The sequence below is a fragment of the Sminthopsis crassicaudata genome, chromosome 1 (genome assembly GCF_048593235.1).
Source record: "Sminthopsis crassicaudata isolate SCR6 chromosome 1, ASM4859323v1, whole genome shotgun sequence".
In the NCBI taxonomy this organism is placed as follows: domain Eukaryota; kingdom Metazoa; phylum Chordata; class Mammalia; order Dasyuromorphia; family Dasyuridae; genus Sminthopsis; species Sminthopsis crassicaudata.
The window spans coordinates 670,360,571-670,376,713 of NC_133617.1; the positions used below are offsets into that span (position 1 = coordinate 670,360,571).

Sequence of the window (16,143 nt, forward strand, 5' to 3'; positions counted from 1 at the left end):
AGATTCTCAGAAATAAGGAGATGGGGATTTTATAAAGCGTGTGGAAATCTGTCTGGCTGCTTAGACAACTATTTGTCTACCTGCTAAGAACAATATCAGAAGTCTGTCATCTTCCTGGGGCATGTGTCCAAAACATAGCACAACCTGTTAAGTCTCATCAAAACATATAATTGCTGCCCATTTTTGGTGATTCATGTGGGCATGAATGATACTGCCAAAGGAACCTATAAAGTATTGCCAAAGATTTTGAATTCTTGAACAAGAAACTAAATATCAGAGGGGCACACATGTTTTCTTCGCTGTTGCCTTAGGAAGACATGGAATATGAAAAAGAAAAACTGTTTGGGGGAAGAAATAGCTGGCTAAGAAGGTGATATCTGATAATGTAATTTATTCTTTAAACCACAGCTTTAAACATAAGGATGACAGACTCCTTACCAGGGATGAAGTGTACCTAACAATGAAAAGAATGCATTTGCCAGTATCTTGGAAATTTGATCAAAAGTACCTTTAAACTAAAAATCATGAGGTGATAAGTGTTTGGACTAGAATGCGTCAGTAGTAGAAGTAGAAAGGTGCCTCTCTGAATCCACCAAGCTAGCCATCATAGGAAGCAACTATAATGGAGGAAGAAGAGCTGGATTGAGGCACCTGGAGGTTCCCACAGGCAACATTTAAGAAAGTAGCCAGGCATAAAACCCAGGGCCTCAAATTTCTGTACATGAACGCCAAAAATAGAGGCAACAGGCAAGAGGAACTCGAAATGCAGGAAGTCAATTTGATTTTATAGATATCTATAAGATGTGGTGACTGTTAGGAATGTTAGGACTGGAACGGACAGTCTTGGTGGGAAGCAGGAGGGGAGAAGGTATTTTTATATAGAGAAAGTATACTCATGTGAATGGTGGATGTGGGGAAAAGTTAAGGATAGTGGAAAGCAGTAGAAGATGGGTGAAGTGATTGCGTCATCAGAATGTACCACAGACCATTTGGATGGAAAGAAGAAATAGATGAGGAGTCTGAGAAACAAATTATGAGCCTGGCACAGAAACAGCCTTAGGAGACTTCAGTTATCCAGACATCTGCTTGATCTTTTTCTCTTCCAAAAGCAAATACTTTCCTTAGGGATTAATTTTATCTTTCAAAATGTGCAGAAAGTGTACTGGACCTAATTCCTGATTCTCACTTTCTCACTAACAGGAAGAAACTGGGATGAAAATGATGGGAAACTTTGTGGGTTTTGGGAAATGGAGGTAGTAGCTTCTCTTTCCTAGAGTTTGTGATAATGAAGGAGGAGAAAGTTGGGCATAGTCTGATATGAACTGTGGGTTTGGGGAAAACAAGTTTTTAGAGGGTTTATAGGAAAGATCAGCAGGACCTGAGACTAAAATTCTATGGGGAAAATCAGGCCTGAAAGGATGAGAAACTCAAAGAATAAATTTTTTTTTTTTTTTTAAGACAGAGAATTCTGAAGAGGAATTTATCTCTTAAGAAAGGGTTAAATGAGGAAATCCATGTAACTATACAAGGAATTCATCTAGATGATTTAGAAAAAAATCAAAGCAAAACAAAAAGGACACATACAGAAAATGGAAACAAAGACAGATAATAGGATGAATGGAACAGTTTTGTAGAGGCCTATAAAATAGCCTTCAGTGCCAGTGAGCTGAAGCTGGGGAGGAAAACAGCCCAACAAAACTCTACTAAGCAATATTCCAAGATTCCTGCTCAGGTAGTTGGGATAGTGATAAATGAAAACAGAAAAGATTTCAAAAAGTATTCTTATCATGCCAAGGAGAAGTTATCTTTGTATCAGAAATGACAAAGTAGCCAAAAAAGTAAACATTAGACCATCTAGCTGCCCTTAATGAATTAAGTCACCTATCCAAATGAATGACATCCTCAAGTACAGAAAGAAGTAGCAGAGGTGATTTTCAAGCCATTATCATTAATCTATGAAGAATCACAAAAAAACAAGAAAGGTTCTGCAGAGCTAAAGAATAAATATTGCCTCACTTTTCAAAAGGGAGAGAATAGGATTGGAAAAAAATACAGCCCAGTGCATTTTTATTCCTGGGAAAATTCAAGAATGTTTTAATGAATGTATTATTAAAAGGATCATTAATGGCACAAAATAAGTGTTATATGCATGTGATAATGATGAATATGATGATGGAAATAATAAAACTATAGCAAAGGAAGCAGGGTTTACAGAATTAGAATGGCATCAGGAAGCGTTTGTTATGCCAAGCTAAATTTTTTTTTTTAATGGCTTGATTATTAAACTAAAAAAATCAGGGGATTGCTATCAAAAGAGTTTACTTATGTTTTAATAAAGCATTGTTAATGTATCTCCCAGTATTTTTGTGGAGAATATGGAAATGTGTGGACTAAAAAGCAATACAATCATATAGATTTAGAACTTTTCAAATTACTAAGAATCACTGTGAGCATAGCCTTGAGCTAGAAACATTGTTATCAAAGGATTGGATAAAAGCCTGACACAAGTTTCAAGATAATAGAAAGATTGGGGGGGGGGGGGCGGGGAGGAAGACACACAGAGAGAGGAGAGGGAGACAGGCAGACATGGACAAACAGAAAATGAGAGAGAGAGAGAGAGAGAGAGAGAGAGAGAGAGAGAGAGAGAGAGAGAGAGAGAGAGAGAGAGAGAGAGAGAGAGAGAGAGAGAGAGAGAGAGAGATTGAGAGAGAGAGAGAGAGAGAGATTGAGAGTGTGTGAGAGTGAGTGTGAGAATGAGTGTGAGTGTAAGAAGAGGGAATAAGCATTAACATACTGGATGGGGGAGTCAGAATCCAAAAAAGATCTTGATAGGTTAGAGTGGAAAAGAGGAAGGTATATTAGTTTTCGTTTTCTTTTTCTTTTTTCTTTTTCTTTTTCTTTTTTTTTTAAAGCTGAGATCAGCTAGGAGAGGCTGGGAATCAGAAAGGAATAAATCAATCTGAAAGGACCAGTCTTAAAGGGACCACAACCCACATCATTGTTATCTCATTTGATCCTCTCACAACAGCTCTGGGGGGATAGATGCTATTATAATCTGCATTTTACAGATGAAGAAACCTGGGGCAGATAGCAGAAACATGCCTTGCCCTGGGACACAGTTAAGTATCAGAGACTAGGTTTGAACTCAGATATTCTTGATGCCAGGCAGGGAGAATCTGTTAGTAGACTACAAGTTTAAAGACTCTCCACCCTTGGGCCCTCTTGCTTGGGAGAGAGAAGTACAGAGCCAACTCCAGGTGAGAGCTTTCAGGCAGCAGAGGAGGCCCCTAAGCAGAATCTCCCCACAGCACACAGAAGCCAATTCCAGGGCAGCAGAAGTGGGGAGCACAGCTCCTCAAGATTAACAGCAATCTTGTGCCTGCAGCCAAATAAGAGGTCACTGAAGCTAGACAGTGACAACATGAAAGCTGAGGTTACCATGGAGAGAGAGCTGTAGCTCTGTCCTTACTACACATGTGACTTTGAGCGAGTCATGCCCCTTGCTGTGACTTAAGTTTCTTCATCTCTAAGATGAGTAGTTGAACCAGATCACCTCTCAGGACTCATCCAGTGCTAGATCTGAGATCCTGTGACTGGGTGACAGGTTGGAGTCCCTTGCAACTCCAAATCTCTTGGCCTTCTAGTTATATCAGCAGTGTGGTAAGATAGCCAGAAAACCAGGTGTCATCTTGGGCTTCATTAAGGGAGTCATAGCTTTCAGGATGAAGAGAGTACTCATCCATTTCTTCTCTACCCTGATCTGACAGACCTCATATGAAGTCTTCTGTTCAGTTCTGAGTTCCCTCATGTTAGAGTTGTACAAAAGTGGAATCAGTAAATGAGGCTTTCTTCCTCCTTAGAAGTATTTAGTGGAGGCTAGATGACCACTTGGGTATGTCACAGATTTGTTTGGGTATAGATTGGATAAGATGACTATAGAGATAGTTTAAGCACTAACATTCTGTGATTCATATGAAAGTAGTGATTATATTTTATTTTCTCCCAACAAGTGAAAAACAATATTTCCATATTAATCATGTTGTGAAAGAAAACAGACCAACCTCCTCCTTCCCCAAACTTCAAGAAAAATAAAAGTTTTTAAAAATATGCTTTAGTCTATATTCAGACACCATTGTCTGGGGATCAGTAGCATGTATCATCATAAGTCCTTCAGAGTTGTCTTGAATTGTATTTCTGAGAATAGCTAAGTCCTTTACAAGCTGATCATCTTAATATATTGCTATTACTTGGTACACATTTCACTTTGCATCAAGTCCTGTAAGTCTTTCCAGGTTTTTGAGATTATCCTGCTTATCATTTCTTTGCTTAATAGTATTTTACTTTTCCAAATACGTGTAAAGATAGTTTTCAACATTCATTTCTGTAAGATTTTGGCACTTCAAATTTTTTTCACCCTTCTTCCCTTATTTCCTTGTTTCCCAAGACAGCAAGAAATCTGATATAGATTATACATGTACAATCTTTTAAAATATATTTCCTTATTTGTCATTTTATGCAAGAAAAATCAGATCAAAAGTGAAAAATCCTTGAAAAAGAAAAAGCAAACAAACAAAAAAGGTGAAAATGGGATGCTTTGATCGACATTCAATCTCCATAGTTCTCTTTCTGGATGCTGATGGCATTTTCCAAACCTAGTCTATTGGAATTGTCTTGGATCACTAGATTGTTGAGAAGCGTTAAGTCTACTATAGCTGATCATCACATAATCTTGCTGTTACTGTGTTTAATGTTCTCCCAGTTCTGCTTGCTTCACTTAGTATTAGTTTATATCTTTCCAGGCTTTTCTGAAATCAGCCTACCTCTCTTTTCTTATATACCACAACTTACTTCTGCCACTTCCCAATTGAGGGGCATCCACTCAATTTCCAATCCCTTTTCACTACAAATTGCTTCTCATCATTTCTTGTAGCACAGTAGTATTCCATCATAATCACATAGCACAGTTTGTTCAACCATTTCCCAATCGATGGATATCCTCAGTAGGACAATCATAAAGTCTGAGTCTGTGACTGTAGGAAGTTGTGTCTTCCATGTCCCCTCCTTAGCTTAATTGGCAGTACCTAGTTGATGTACCATCTGTGATGGAGTCTCTTATTCAGTCACTGGGATCAGACGAATGCACTGACTTTTAGGGATTCCTCCAACCAGAGCACAATCCAGAGCTCCTATGTTCCTGTTTCAAAGAAACAATGCTCCAGACAGTCTGCTATGGAATACTAAGTGTTCTCTTTCCTTCATATTTGCCCCTTGAGGCAGACAGAAGCACACAATTATTCTCTTTGAACCAATGGGAGTCAGGGGATTCCAAATGGAAGGGCACAATTGAAGGAACAGCTTTAGCTTCCTGGAGGTAATTGAGGCTGGTATCTGCTTGTCTATCGGAGACTGGCACAAACTGTGGTAGGGGACCCGAGTCATGTCTTGGTTTCCTTCTCACTCCCTACTTCTCTCTGGGCAACAAGACATCAAAAGAAGCGAGGTAGTCTCTCTAGAATGGCCTGTCATCTGAAAATTGTCTGTTCATATCCTTTGACCATTTATCAATTGGAGAATGGCTTGATTTCTTATAAATTAAAGTCAATTCTCTGTATATTTTGGAGATGAGGCCTTTATCAGAACCTTTAACTGTAAAAATTTTTTCCCAATTTGTTACTTCCCTTCTAATCTTGTTTGCATTAGTTTTGTTTGTGCAGAAACTTTTTAATTTGGTGTAATCAAAATGTTCTATTTTGTGATCAATAATGGTCTCTAGTTCTCCCTTGGACACAAACTCCTTCCTCCTCCACAAGTCTGAGAGGTAAAACCATCCCATGTTCCTCCAATTTATTTATGATTTCGTTCTTTATGCCTAAATCTTGGACCCATTTTGATCTAATCTTAGTATGTGGTGTTAAATGTGGGTCCATGCCTAGTTTCTGCCATACTAATTTCCAGTTTTCCCAGCAGTTTTTGTCAAATAATGAATTCTTATCCCAAAATTTGGGATCTTTGGGTTTGTCAAAGATTAGATTGCTATTTTTATTCACTATCTTGTCCTGTGAACCTAACCTATGCCACTGATCAACTAGTCTATTTCTTAGCCAATACCAAATGGTTTTGGTGACTGTTGCTTTATAATATAGCTTTAAATCAGGTACACTTAGACCACCTTCCTCTGACTTTTTTTTCATTAGTTCCCTTGCAATTCTCGACCTTTTATTCTTCCATATGAATTTTGTTGTTATTTTTTCTAGGTCATTAAAATAGTTTCTTGGGAGTCTGATTGGTATAGCACTAAATAAATAGATTAGTTTGGGGAGTATTGTCATCTTTATTATATTCGCTCGGCCTATCCAAGAACATTGAATGTCTTTCCAATTATTTAAATCTGACTTTATTTTTGTGGCAAGTGTTTTGTAATTTTGCTCATATAATTCCTGACTCTCCTTTGGTAGATATATTCCCAAATATTTGATACTATCGACTGTTATTTTGAATGGAATTTCTCTTTGTATCTCTTGCTGTTGGATTGTGTTGGTAATGTATAAAAATCCTGAGGATTTATGTGGATTTATTTTGTATCCTGCGACTTTGCTAAAATTCTGAATTATTTCTAATAGCTTTTTAGCAGAGTCTTTGGGGTTCTCTAAGTATACCATCATGTCATCTGCGAAAAGTGACAATTTGATTTCTTCATTTCCTACTCTAATTCCTTGGATCTCTTTCTCGGCTCTTATTGCCAAGGCTAGAGTTTCTAGTACTATATTGAATAGTAATGGTGATAGTGGGCAACCTTGTTTCACTCCTGATCTTACAGGGAAAGGTTCTAGTTTATCACCATTACATATGATGTTTACTGAAGGTTTTAAATATATGCTCCTTATTATTTTAAGGAATAGTCCATTTATTCCTATACTCTCAAGCGTTTTTAGTAGGAATGGATGTTGGATTTTATCAAATGCCTTTTCTGCATCTATTGAGATGATCATATGGTTTTTATTAATTTGATTATTAATATGGTCAATTATACTAATAGTTTTCCTAATATTAAACCATCCCTGCATTCCTGGTATAAATCCCACTTGGTCTAGAATGGCCTGTCCAGTGCCCCCTACTCACAGGTCAGATTGATATCAGCCTTCAAGCTGGCTCGGCGGCAGTGGCTCATTGAACAGCTGTCTGATTTCCCTGAATCTTCAAGAGGCTCCAGCATGGCTGCTCCGAGATTTTAGAGAGTCAGCCAAGGTGGGCACAGAGCAAATAGATTTCTAGTCCCAGAGAGAGGAGGGCCCAACTTAGGACTCAGACATTGACTTTGTGATCCTCAGCAAGTTTCTTAACTTCAGTTTCCTGAATTGTAAAATGGGAATAATAACAGCACCTGCCTTTTGGATGAGAGGACATTTGTCAAGTACTCAGCACAGGTCCTGATGTAGTAAGGCCTATGTAAATGCTTATTGTCTTCCCTTTCCTATAGGCTCAGGAAGGCTTGGGGACTTGCTCAGATTAGATAGCAAGGTCGAGACCCACACTCAGTTGCCAGGAAGTTTTTTCCCCTTGGTAGTTTTTATTACCCTACAGGGAGCAATTGGTAGTAGATGATGCCTGGGATCAGTGTGGCCTCTTGTTCTGCTGGCACACTGTCCCACAGCTAGATGCATTTGCTTAATCATCTTTGGTGAGACTTGCCTCTACCCAAGGGCAGCCCCTCCCTGTCTTTTCTTAGGTGATCCATGATCGCTGCTCCTCTGGTGGAGCCTTTCTGCCTGCTGCAGACCCATTCAAGCTGGTGATAGGAGCTGTTTGGAGTTTAGAAACCCAAATGGGGTTTGAAATTCAAGTAGGTCTCCCTGTAAGCTCAGAGAGAAGGGGGCCAGATTGTTGGATCAGGGTGACATTTGTCTCCTGCCTAGGATCAGCACAGAGGACCTGGTGACTTGGAAAGGTCCTTCTTTGCAGCTCTGAAATGTAGAGATCTGACCTTAGGGGATGGTGGCCAGGGGATCGCATTTCCCCATAAAATGGAGAACATAATAGTCTACTTTATGGAGATGTGAGGAAAAAAGTTTGTAAACCTTAAAGCACTACAGAAATGGGAGCTAATACAGTTGTTTCAGAAGCCTGATGTACACGGTTTCTGACTCAGAGGAGCTATGGAGATATGGGGCTTAGATAGTTGTTTCCCAAGGCCTGGGCTGGCTTTGGTGTTTGAAGCCCGTTTTGGTCAGTGTGGGGTTGGGAGGATCAAGTGTGGGAAGAGAGGGAAAGGGAACTGAGTGATAACCACTGGTAGGAAGGAAAGGCCAGGCTGTATAATAGAAACCCCGAATTCTGGTCTTAGCTTTGTCATTTCTAGTTTTATCACCTTAAGCTTCCCTTTCCTCTCACTTTGGGGGAAGATGTAAGCAGCTCTTGTAGTCCCACAGTGCTTTGTAAAACTTAATGTACCAGAGAAATGGGAGCCATCATTACAATTCATCTGGCTGTCCTTCCACCCATCCCCCTCCTCCCAGAAGCCTGAAGTTTCACCCTGGTGCCCCAGAACCCTTCCCTCTCTGTGCTCAGAACCTACCCATTGTTCACTTTTTCATCTCTCAATGTTTGTTTGCAACTCTCCGTGGGTGACACGTCAGTCTGATTTGGGTAATGGCCTGGGCCCTCTGAACCAGAAAGGGCCCCTTGTTTGTATGTAGCACATGAGATGTTGGATGCAGATTGGTGTGTGTTAGAACTGAGAAATAGTATTGGGGGGAGGGGGCTCCTGGCCACCCACCCTGAGCCTGCCCATGACCCATGTAGGAGAACAGCAAATTCTGGGCTAAACCCTGCAGGGACCTGGAAAAGAGCTAGGGTGGGAGTCCAGAAGCCTAGAGTTTCAAATCCTATTCCAGACATTTGCTAGTTTTTTGACCCTCGGAAGGTCGCTTAATCTGAAGCCTTAGTTTTCTCATCTGTAACAGGAAGATAATAGCACCTGCCTTATGGGGCTTTTGTGGGGATTAGAGATAAATTTTGGGAATGGCTTTGCAAATCTTTAAGTACTATAGAAGTCTTTTATTTAATTACTTATTGTTAGGCAGGAGTCCCCATCTTGGAGTCCATAGACTTGGATTAATTCTAGATTTCTCATGTAACAAGCTGTGTGCCATTGACCATTGGGATATTTTACTCTTTTGGAACTTGGTTTCTCCCTGTGGAAGATGAAGGGCTTAGACTAGATGATACCTGAGACCCATCCCAGCCCTGAATTCTAAGATCCCTGTGATTGCCGTGGCTTTGACGTCCTTTTCCTCCAGAAGAGAGGGGTCAGCTGAGCTGTTGCCCCAAGGTCACAGCCCGGATCCACCAGTTGGGGCTGAGCAGGGTAGCAGCCTGAGTGGGCCTTGGGCTTATGCTTAGTTGTTCCAGCTGGGCCTGTGTTCTGTGTTGTTGATGACCCAGGGACTCCCCAAGCTGGGCACTCCCCCCCATGTGTGAGTGAGTGTGTGGGTGTGGATATATGTATGTGTGCACACGCAGGGAGGAGGGAGTGTTAGAGGGTTTCCCCTCGGCTTAGGGCACAACATTTGGAATCCGAGTTGCTGTGTGACCATGAGGGACCTTCCTGCCTATTGGTGGCATGGGCGTCCTTCCCTTCCTGCTGAGAAAGCCTAGATGGTTTTGTTGTAGAGAGAGCTTTCTTGCATTTGTGCATTCCTTCATGTATTCACTCAACAAACGTTTGTTGATACCTGCTTTATTCTAGGTCCCATGATGAGATCCTTGGGAATAGCTAGCTAAGCCCTGACCAAGACATTTGGAAGATTTGTGTGAGCTTCAGCGGGTCAGAATGCAGAGGCGTTAGGGTGGTAAGGGGAGGGGGAGACTTTGTGTTGGAAGCACTGACAAACACGAAGCAGAGATAGAGATAGATGCCCTTGAAAGGCAGCAGGAGCTGGAAGCAGAGGTAGCTCCCAGTATCAAGCAGTTTCTTCTGACTGAAACTGGATGTCTTATCTCCGGGGGGGGGGGGGGGGGGGGGGGGGGGCAGGGGCGGGAGAAGACAGTAGCTGCTGTGCCAGCCCCAGTGGCTGATTCGGGCCAGTTGGACCTCTTTGAGGAAGAGCCCTTTCTTTCCCTTGGTTCCCAGAAATTTTCAGAAAGGATTTTAAGGGGGAAGAGCATGATAAAAAATAGAGCCAAGGACTTTGGTTTCAAGAGGCTGAGAATCTTCTCCCAAGTGTCCCTAATCTGTCCCTAGCTGCCAGGCCATCTCGGCTGAGTGCTGCCCCTTCGTCCATCTCAGTCATTTCTGAGCCTGGCCTTGCCCTGCAGCTGATGGTCCTCAGGAGAGGGTCTCTTCATGGCTGCCAGCCTTTCTTGGTTTCTATGCTCCAGCTCCTTGAGGCATTTGCCCTTCTTTTCCAGGGTCCAGTTTGCAGTCTGTTTGTACTCTTTGAGAATCTAATACCCAAAAAAATAATTAAATTGCCCATGATCAGTTGCTGTTCTCAGGTACTAGTTACTCACCAAATAGCTCCTGACCTTCAGGGAACTGTCCATCAAAGCCCAGTAGTGATGTAGTAACATCCAGATTTCATGCTCTATAAGAGAGTTAACCCTATCACAGTCCTCCTCAGCACTACTCTGTAGCCTCTTCACTCCATGTTGGCACTTGGTCTGTTGCCTGGGGCACGCAGATCTTGGATCTGGGCAGCCGCAGGGTTGTCTGTCAGTGCTGCAGAGAGCCTGCTGCATCCCTAAGGGACCCTCATTAAATTTTCAGAGTTCTGCTTGTCAGCGAACAGACCAGGGCGGAGACCAGGAAGGCCACTGTATTCTGCTACAGAGACTTAGGGAGCCTTGAAGGCTCAAAAGCTGGCACTGACCCTGTGCCCTTTAGCAGTGTGCTTTGTGTTACCATCCCAGGGGCTCAGTGTGATTTGACTTGCTTTCCCCAAAAGAGGGGGACACTAACTAGCCTTGAGTTCCTTTTGGGCCTGAGCCCAGCCCAAGGTAGGGTAAAACTGCTATTATAGTGTTTTCTAACTCACCCATTCAGAACCATTAATTCAAGGAACTCATAGTACTCTGTATACATATATATATATATGTAGTCTGCTCCCATTCAATGGGAGGCTTTAATAGAATAGAATAGAATTCATAAGCTAGGCTGTAATAGAATTGAAGAGCTGAGGCACGGAGAGCTTGTATGGCTTATCACAGATCCCTAAGTTTGCTAGATACAGAATATTGAGCTAGAACCTGGCTCTCCTGGCTCTCAGTCCAGTATACTCCCACCAGGATGCTTGGTTGTGACCAGATTTTCTTGGGTGGTTTTTAAATTATTAATAATGCTTGGTATTTGTGTAACACCTGACATTTAAAAGCTGCAAGTGGGAGGCAATATGTTCCCCTGGCAAGAGCAGGGCCTGGAAAACTCACTTCCTCTCCTGAATCCTGCAGGCAGGAGGGAGTCCAGGCTCCTTTTCCCAAGAGAAGGGAAGGGTTGGGTGAGTGGAGACTCTTTTGGTGCCTGGAATTTACCAGATATCAGCAGCAGAGCCCATTCTTTTCCATGTCCTAATAGCCTTCAATCATTCAGTCACGTCTGACCCTTTATAGCCCATTTGGGGTTTTCTCAGCACAGTTACTGGAGTGGTTTGCCATTTGCTTCCCCATTACTGAAGGCCTACCTCCCCTTAAACTAAGAATAGGAGGTATGAGCACGTGGAAGTCTGAGGGTCTTCTGTCTCTTGCCTCTTTAAATCCAACTTTGCATATTCCTGTGACCCTCCCAGTCCTCAGCTGTCTGTAGTCTATATCAGTGGAAGGTATTTTGGAATAATGGAAAACTTGAATTTGGAGCCAGAAGACTTGGGTTCAAATTCTGACAAGGTGGTGCAGTGGATAGAGTGTGGAGCTTGGAGTCAGGTAGGCCTAAGTTTAAAATCTAGCCTCAGATACTTATTAGCTGGGTGACGCTGAGCAAGTCACTTAACCCTGTTTGCCTCAGTTTCCTTTTCTGTAATAAGAGCTGGAGAAGGAAATAGCAAATCCCTCCAGTATCCTTGCCAAGAAAACCCCACATGAGATCATGATAAGTTGGACACAATTGAAAAAAATGAGTGAAACCCATTATGATGTTGGGTAAGTCATTTAGCCTTCTGTAGCAGGTCCCTTTCTGCTTTAAATACTGTGTTTCTGTGAATTGACAGAGAGAATCTGAAAACTCCATCTTTCCTTTTGGAATACATTTCTGTGTTTTTGTGTTTTAGTCCAGTTTTCCCTTCCTCATCTTACCTAATTTAAGCTGTGGATATAATAGGTCAGTTCTTCCTTAGTCTAGAGACATCTGACAGAGAGAAGGTAGGTGGGCATAGGAGAAGTCAAACTAAGGGTTTTTCCTTTTTAAAATGTTTCCCATTTTTGTTCTTAAAATTTCCTTTAGTGCTGAACAATCTTCTACCAGGCTTCTCTTATTAGGACCTGGCCTTTGGTGATGAGCGCCATGTTTTCTGGCTGAACCCCAAGAGTCAGATTTAATCCCTTAGAGAATCTGGAATAATCCCTGGATTTAGTACCTCCCTTATCATCTCCCAAGGTTTCCACTGTCTCATAAAGGAATAATCTCCCCCCTTCATAGATGGGAAAACTGATGTCCAAAGGAGGTAAAGAATTTATCTTCATTCCTATGACAGAGCTTAAAGCTCTGCCTACTCTCTTTCTTCATCTATCATGAGGAGGGAGAGTGGTCATGTAGTGGGCTGGGTAGTCTCTGTGCCCCTGTCTGGCACCTTCCCTCTGAGCCAGATCTGCCACTTAGGAGCACACCCTGAGGGTCTCAAGCTTTCTGGGGTTCTGGCCCTCCCACCCCCCCCAGTCTGGGGAGAGACAGAGAAGAGCTGCTGACCCTGAGGCAGCTGTAGCTGCGAGCTTTTGGGCGTCAGAGACCAGCTCACATGGAGGGGCTTTAACAAAGCCAGGGGAGGAAGGGAGAATTCCGAGGCAGAATTCCCTAGAAGGATTTCTTCACCAAGTGTATCTGGAACCAATTCCAGGGACTTTCTGAACTTCTCTGAGTAGGCGCCAGCCCATGTAAGACAGTGACGTCCATCTCCTTTACTTGGATGAGAATCCACTAGAGATGGTCTGAGGGTGGGGGGCCAGTTCTGTGGGAGGTGTGTTCTTGAGGAGAAAGACCAGAGACCTGGGTTCTAGGCCTAGCCCTGTTCTGACTGTCTGAGAGACTGAGCAAGTCTCTTCCTTTCCTGGCTCTAATTTTCTATGTCTCCAAGATCCTCTGCTCAGGTGAAATACACCTTTGCAGCTCTAAATCCTGTGGCCCTTGGCCTAATAACAATCTGGAATATGCTCATGGATGCATACACATACACATGTAAATTTAATGCATATATATATATATATATATCTGCACGTATCATCATTAGCCTAGTTCTGTCCTATTAAACTCACTAAAACCTAGTTTCCTGCTGACCAGGTGGACAGGCCCAGATCTGGAGAAGGGAGGAGGAAGACACATTCAAAGTTGGGCTTGTGACAGGCTGTAGTAGACCCAGGAACAGGGGCAGGCTGTCCCTTGGGCCACACTAACCAGAGATGGTGGGAACAGAAGGCTGTGCTTGGGAAACTCATCCATCTTGGGCATCTGTGTCTTGTTTTCCTTTCCTGACTTTCTCACTCAGATTTTCTTGAATAACTTTATCATGCTAAAGAGCAGCAAGGTGACATGGTAGATAGAATGTGAGTGGCCCTGGGTAAGTCATCTCACCCTGTCTGCCTCAGTTTCCTCATCTGTAAAATGAGCTGGCAAAGAAAACAGCAAACCTTACCAGTCTGGGGACTTTCTTTGCCAAGAAAATACCAAAAGGGTCCCAAAAAGTCAGGCATGATTGAAAATGACTGAAGAACAACAGATGGTGCTAAAATCATCTGACCCTAGGACTTAGAGCTGGAAGAGACTTTAGAGATCGTGTAGTCCGACCACTCATTGTGTCGATGGCGGGAAGCCCAGAAAGGGAAAGGGTTTGCTCACAGTCATATAGATAAGGAAATAGGAGAACTGGTCCTGGAAGCCAGATTTTCAGGCTCCAAAGCCAGTTGTGCTCAGAGGCCCAGATCCGGGACTGAAGCAGGAAAGGGAGATAGAAAGAGGAAAACTTAAAGTAGCTCCAACCAGGAGCATGTGTCATAAGATTATTGTGTTCAGAACCAGAACACTCTCCTCCTCCACCACACTGTGCCCCCTGTTTTATAACCACTGAAACCAGCTCAGAAAGGGAATGTGAGTGTCCCAAATCCCGCAGGTGAGAAGTAGTATCAACCACAGACCACAGACCACAAGGTTAAGCTCAGCCTAAACCCCTAAAAGGCAGGTTTAAATCTTAAGAAAATCTGTAGCTATTTCATGAATTTCCCTGATCCCTTCTCACCTCCCAGGACTCCTGATGAACTTCTTTTACTTCATTCTGAGGATCAGGGAATAATCTCCCCATATTAAAAATAGGAAAATTAAGGTCCAGAGAGAGTATGTTCCTTACCTGGGTCATTCAGGGAGTTTGGCCAGGATAATAAAAGTGGCAGATTCTAGGCCCAGGTGGAGGAGGAGAAGGGCAGCTGCCTCTGCCTCTGCCCTGGACCTGGAACTTTCCCTAGCTTATGACAGGGATTTGACCAGTTGCTAGCATACGTGAACTTTTCAGGGGCTGTGACTGAATCCAGAGCAGGGAGGAAGGAAATGGCTCTTCTAGAAGATAGACTATCACTCTGTCTCTAATATGTGGGCTCACGTATAAATTGCTATTCTACAAGAATGTTTCAGATGAGTCTGAACACTCAAAAGTGGCAGGCCAGGGGCCTTTGGCTGGTGTTCTAGGGGTGGCACACCAACCTGGGGATTCTCAGATGGTGGTCAGAAGAGGACCCTAACCTTGTTCCCCCCCCAAAAAAAAGGTAATGGGAGGAAAGATGTTCTGACTAAAAGTTTGGAAAAATAGGCCTTTTTAAATTCAAGTTGACTTTGTGGCGAAAGAAGAGGCTGCATGGATGACTGTCCTTGGGGCCTTTATTAAGTAATTGCAGAACTACCGAGAACTGTTGCTCAGAGACTTGGTACGGGGTGAGAATGGTAGTATTAGCTCAGGGATTCTCAGCTGGTTGCCAGGACCTTCAACAGAAGTTTGGACAAACTTTTCTTCTCCCGGGGAATGCTGTTTTCTGAGGACTGTACCCAGTTCTGAGGAGGGAAAGGGCTCAGCGCCCCCTATCAATATGAACCTTCCTCCCCTCCAGCTCCTGGATGAGTCCTCAGGGGAGGAGGGGAAGTGTAGGGCAAAATTAGCTTAGAGGACAGTCCCAAGAAATCCAGCTGTGCTCATTCTAGAGACCCATTCTTTCTGGGTAGATAAACCCCTGGTCAGTGAGGGCCAAGAAATGTCCACATTGCTTCCCTTCATTCAGCTGATTCTATTGCTTCTCAGAGTTCCTTCCTGCCGTGTGCCCCATGTCTCTTAGGTAATACCTAGCTAGCCTAGGTATTAATGCTGCAAAAGGCAGACAGACTGTTTTTAAGAGGAAAAGCATTCCCTCCTTCAGGGAGGTGACGGTGCTGAAGCTTCCTGGGGTCTACCTCTGGGAGAGCTTTTCTCTGCCTGGGCCTCAGGCCGAGTCTCTACAGACAGCTCTAGCTTGGGCAGCCGGGCTGGCCGGATTTCTTTTTAGCCGGGAAGGTCTGTTTGTTTGTTTTATAGATTCCCGGGGATGGACTGACCTAAGGAGCCTGAAAGTTCTTAAATTCAGCTCTAACTCCCTAAGAGGTCTGGATGGAAAGAGTTTGGGGGTAAAGGGCTGTTTGTTCTATGTGTTGGATAAAAGACTCTTAGAAACCCATCCTAAGTGGTCCGGCTGGGGCTAAGTTATTTATAAAACTGCTCCCAGCAGAATTCCAGCCAAGAGAAGCTTGGCTCCATCCAACAGCCCAAACAGCCCCTGGGACAGTTCCTCCCTGTCCCATCCAGGCTGTCTAGCCATCATTCAGGGAGACAGCAAGCAGTTTTTTAATCTTCTGGAAAGATACCTTCTGCACTTCAAGGGGCGAGCCTGCTTTGACCGAGAGTACCCTGGTTCTTCCCTGTTCTTCCTCCC

General features: G+C 43.2%; 1 protein-coding gene across 5 annotated transcripts in view; it reads left to right on the forward strand.

The window, feature by feature from the left end:
- The window catches only part of RNF123 (ring finger protein 123), a 112,520-nt gene that overhangs the window by 89,798 nt on the left and 6,579 nt on the right, over positions 1 to 16,143 (forward strand). The gene's annotated exons all lie outside the window — the stretch shown is intronic.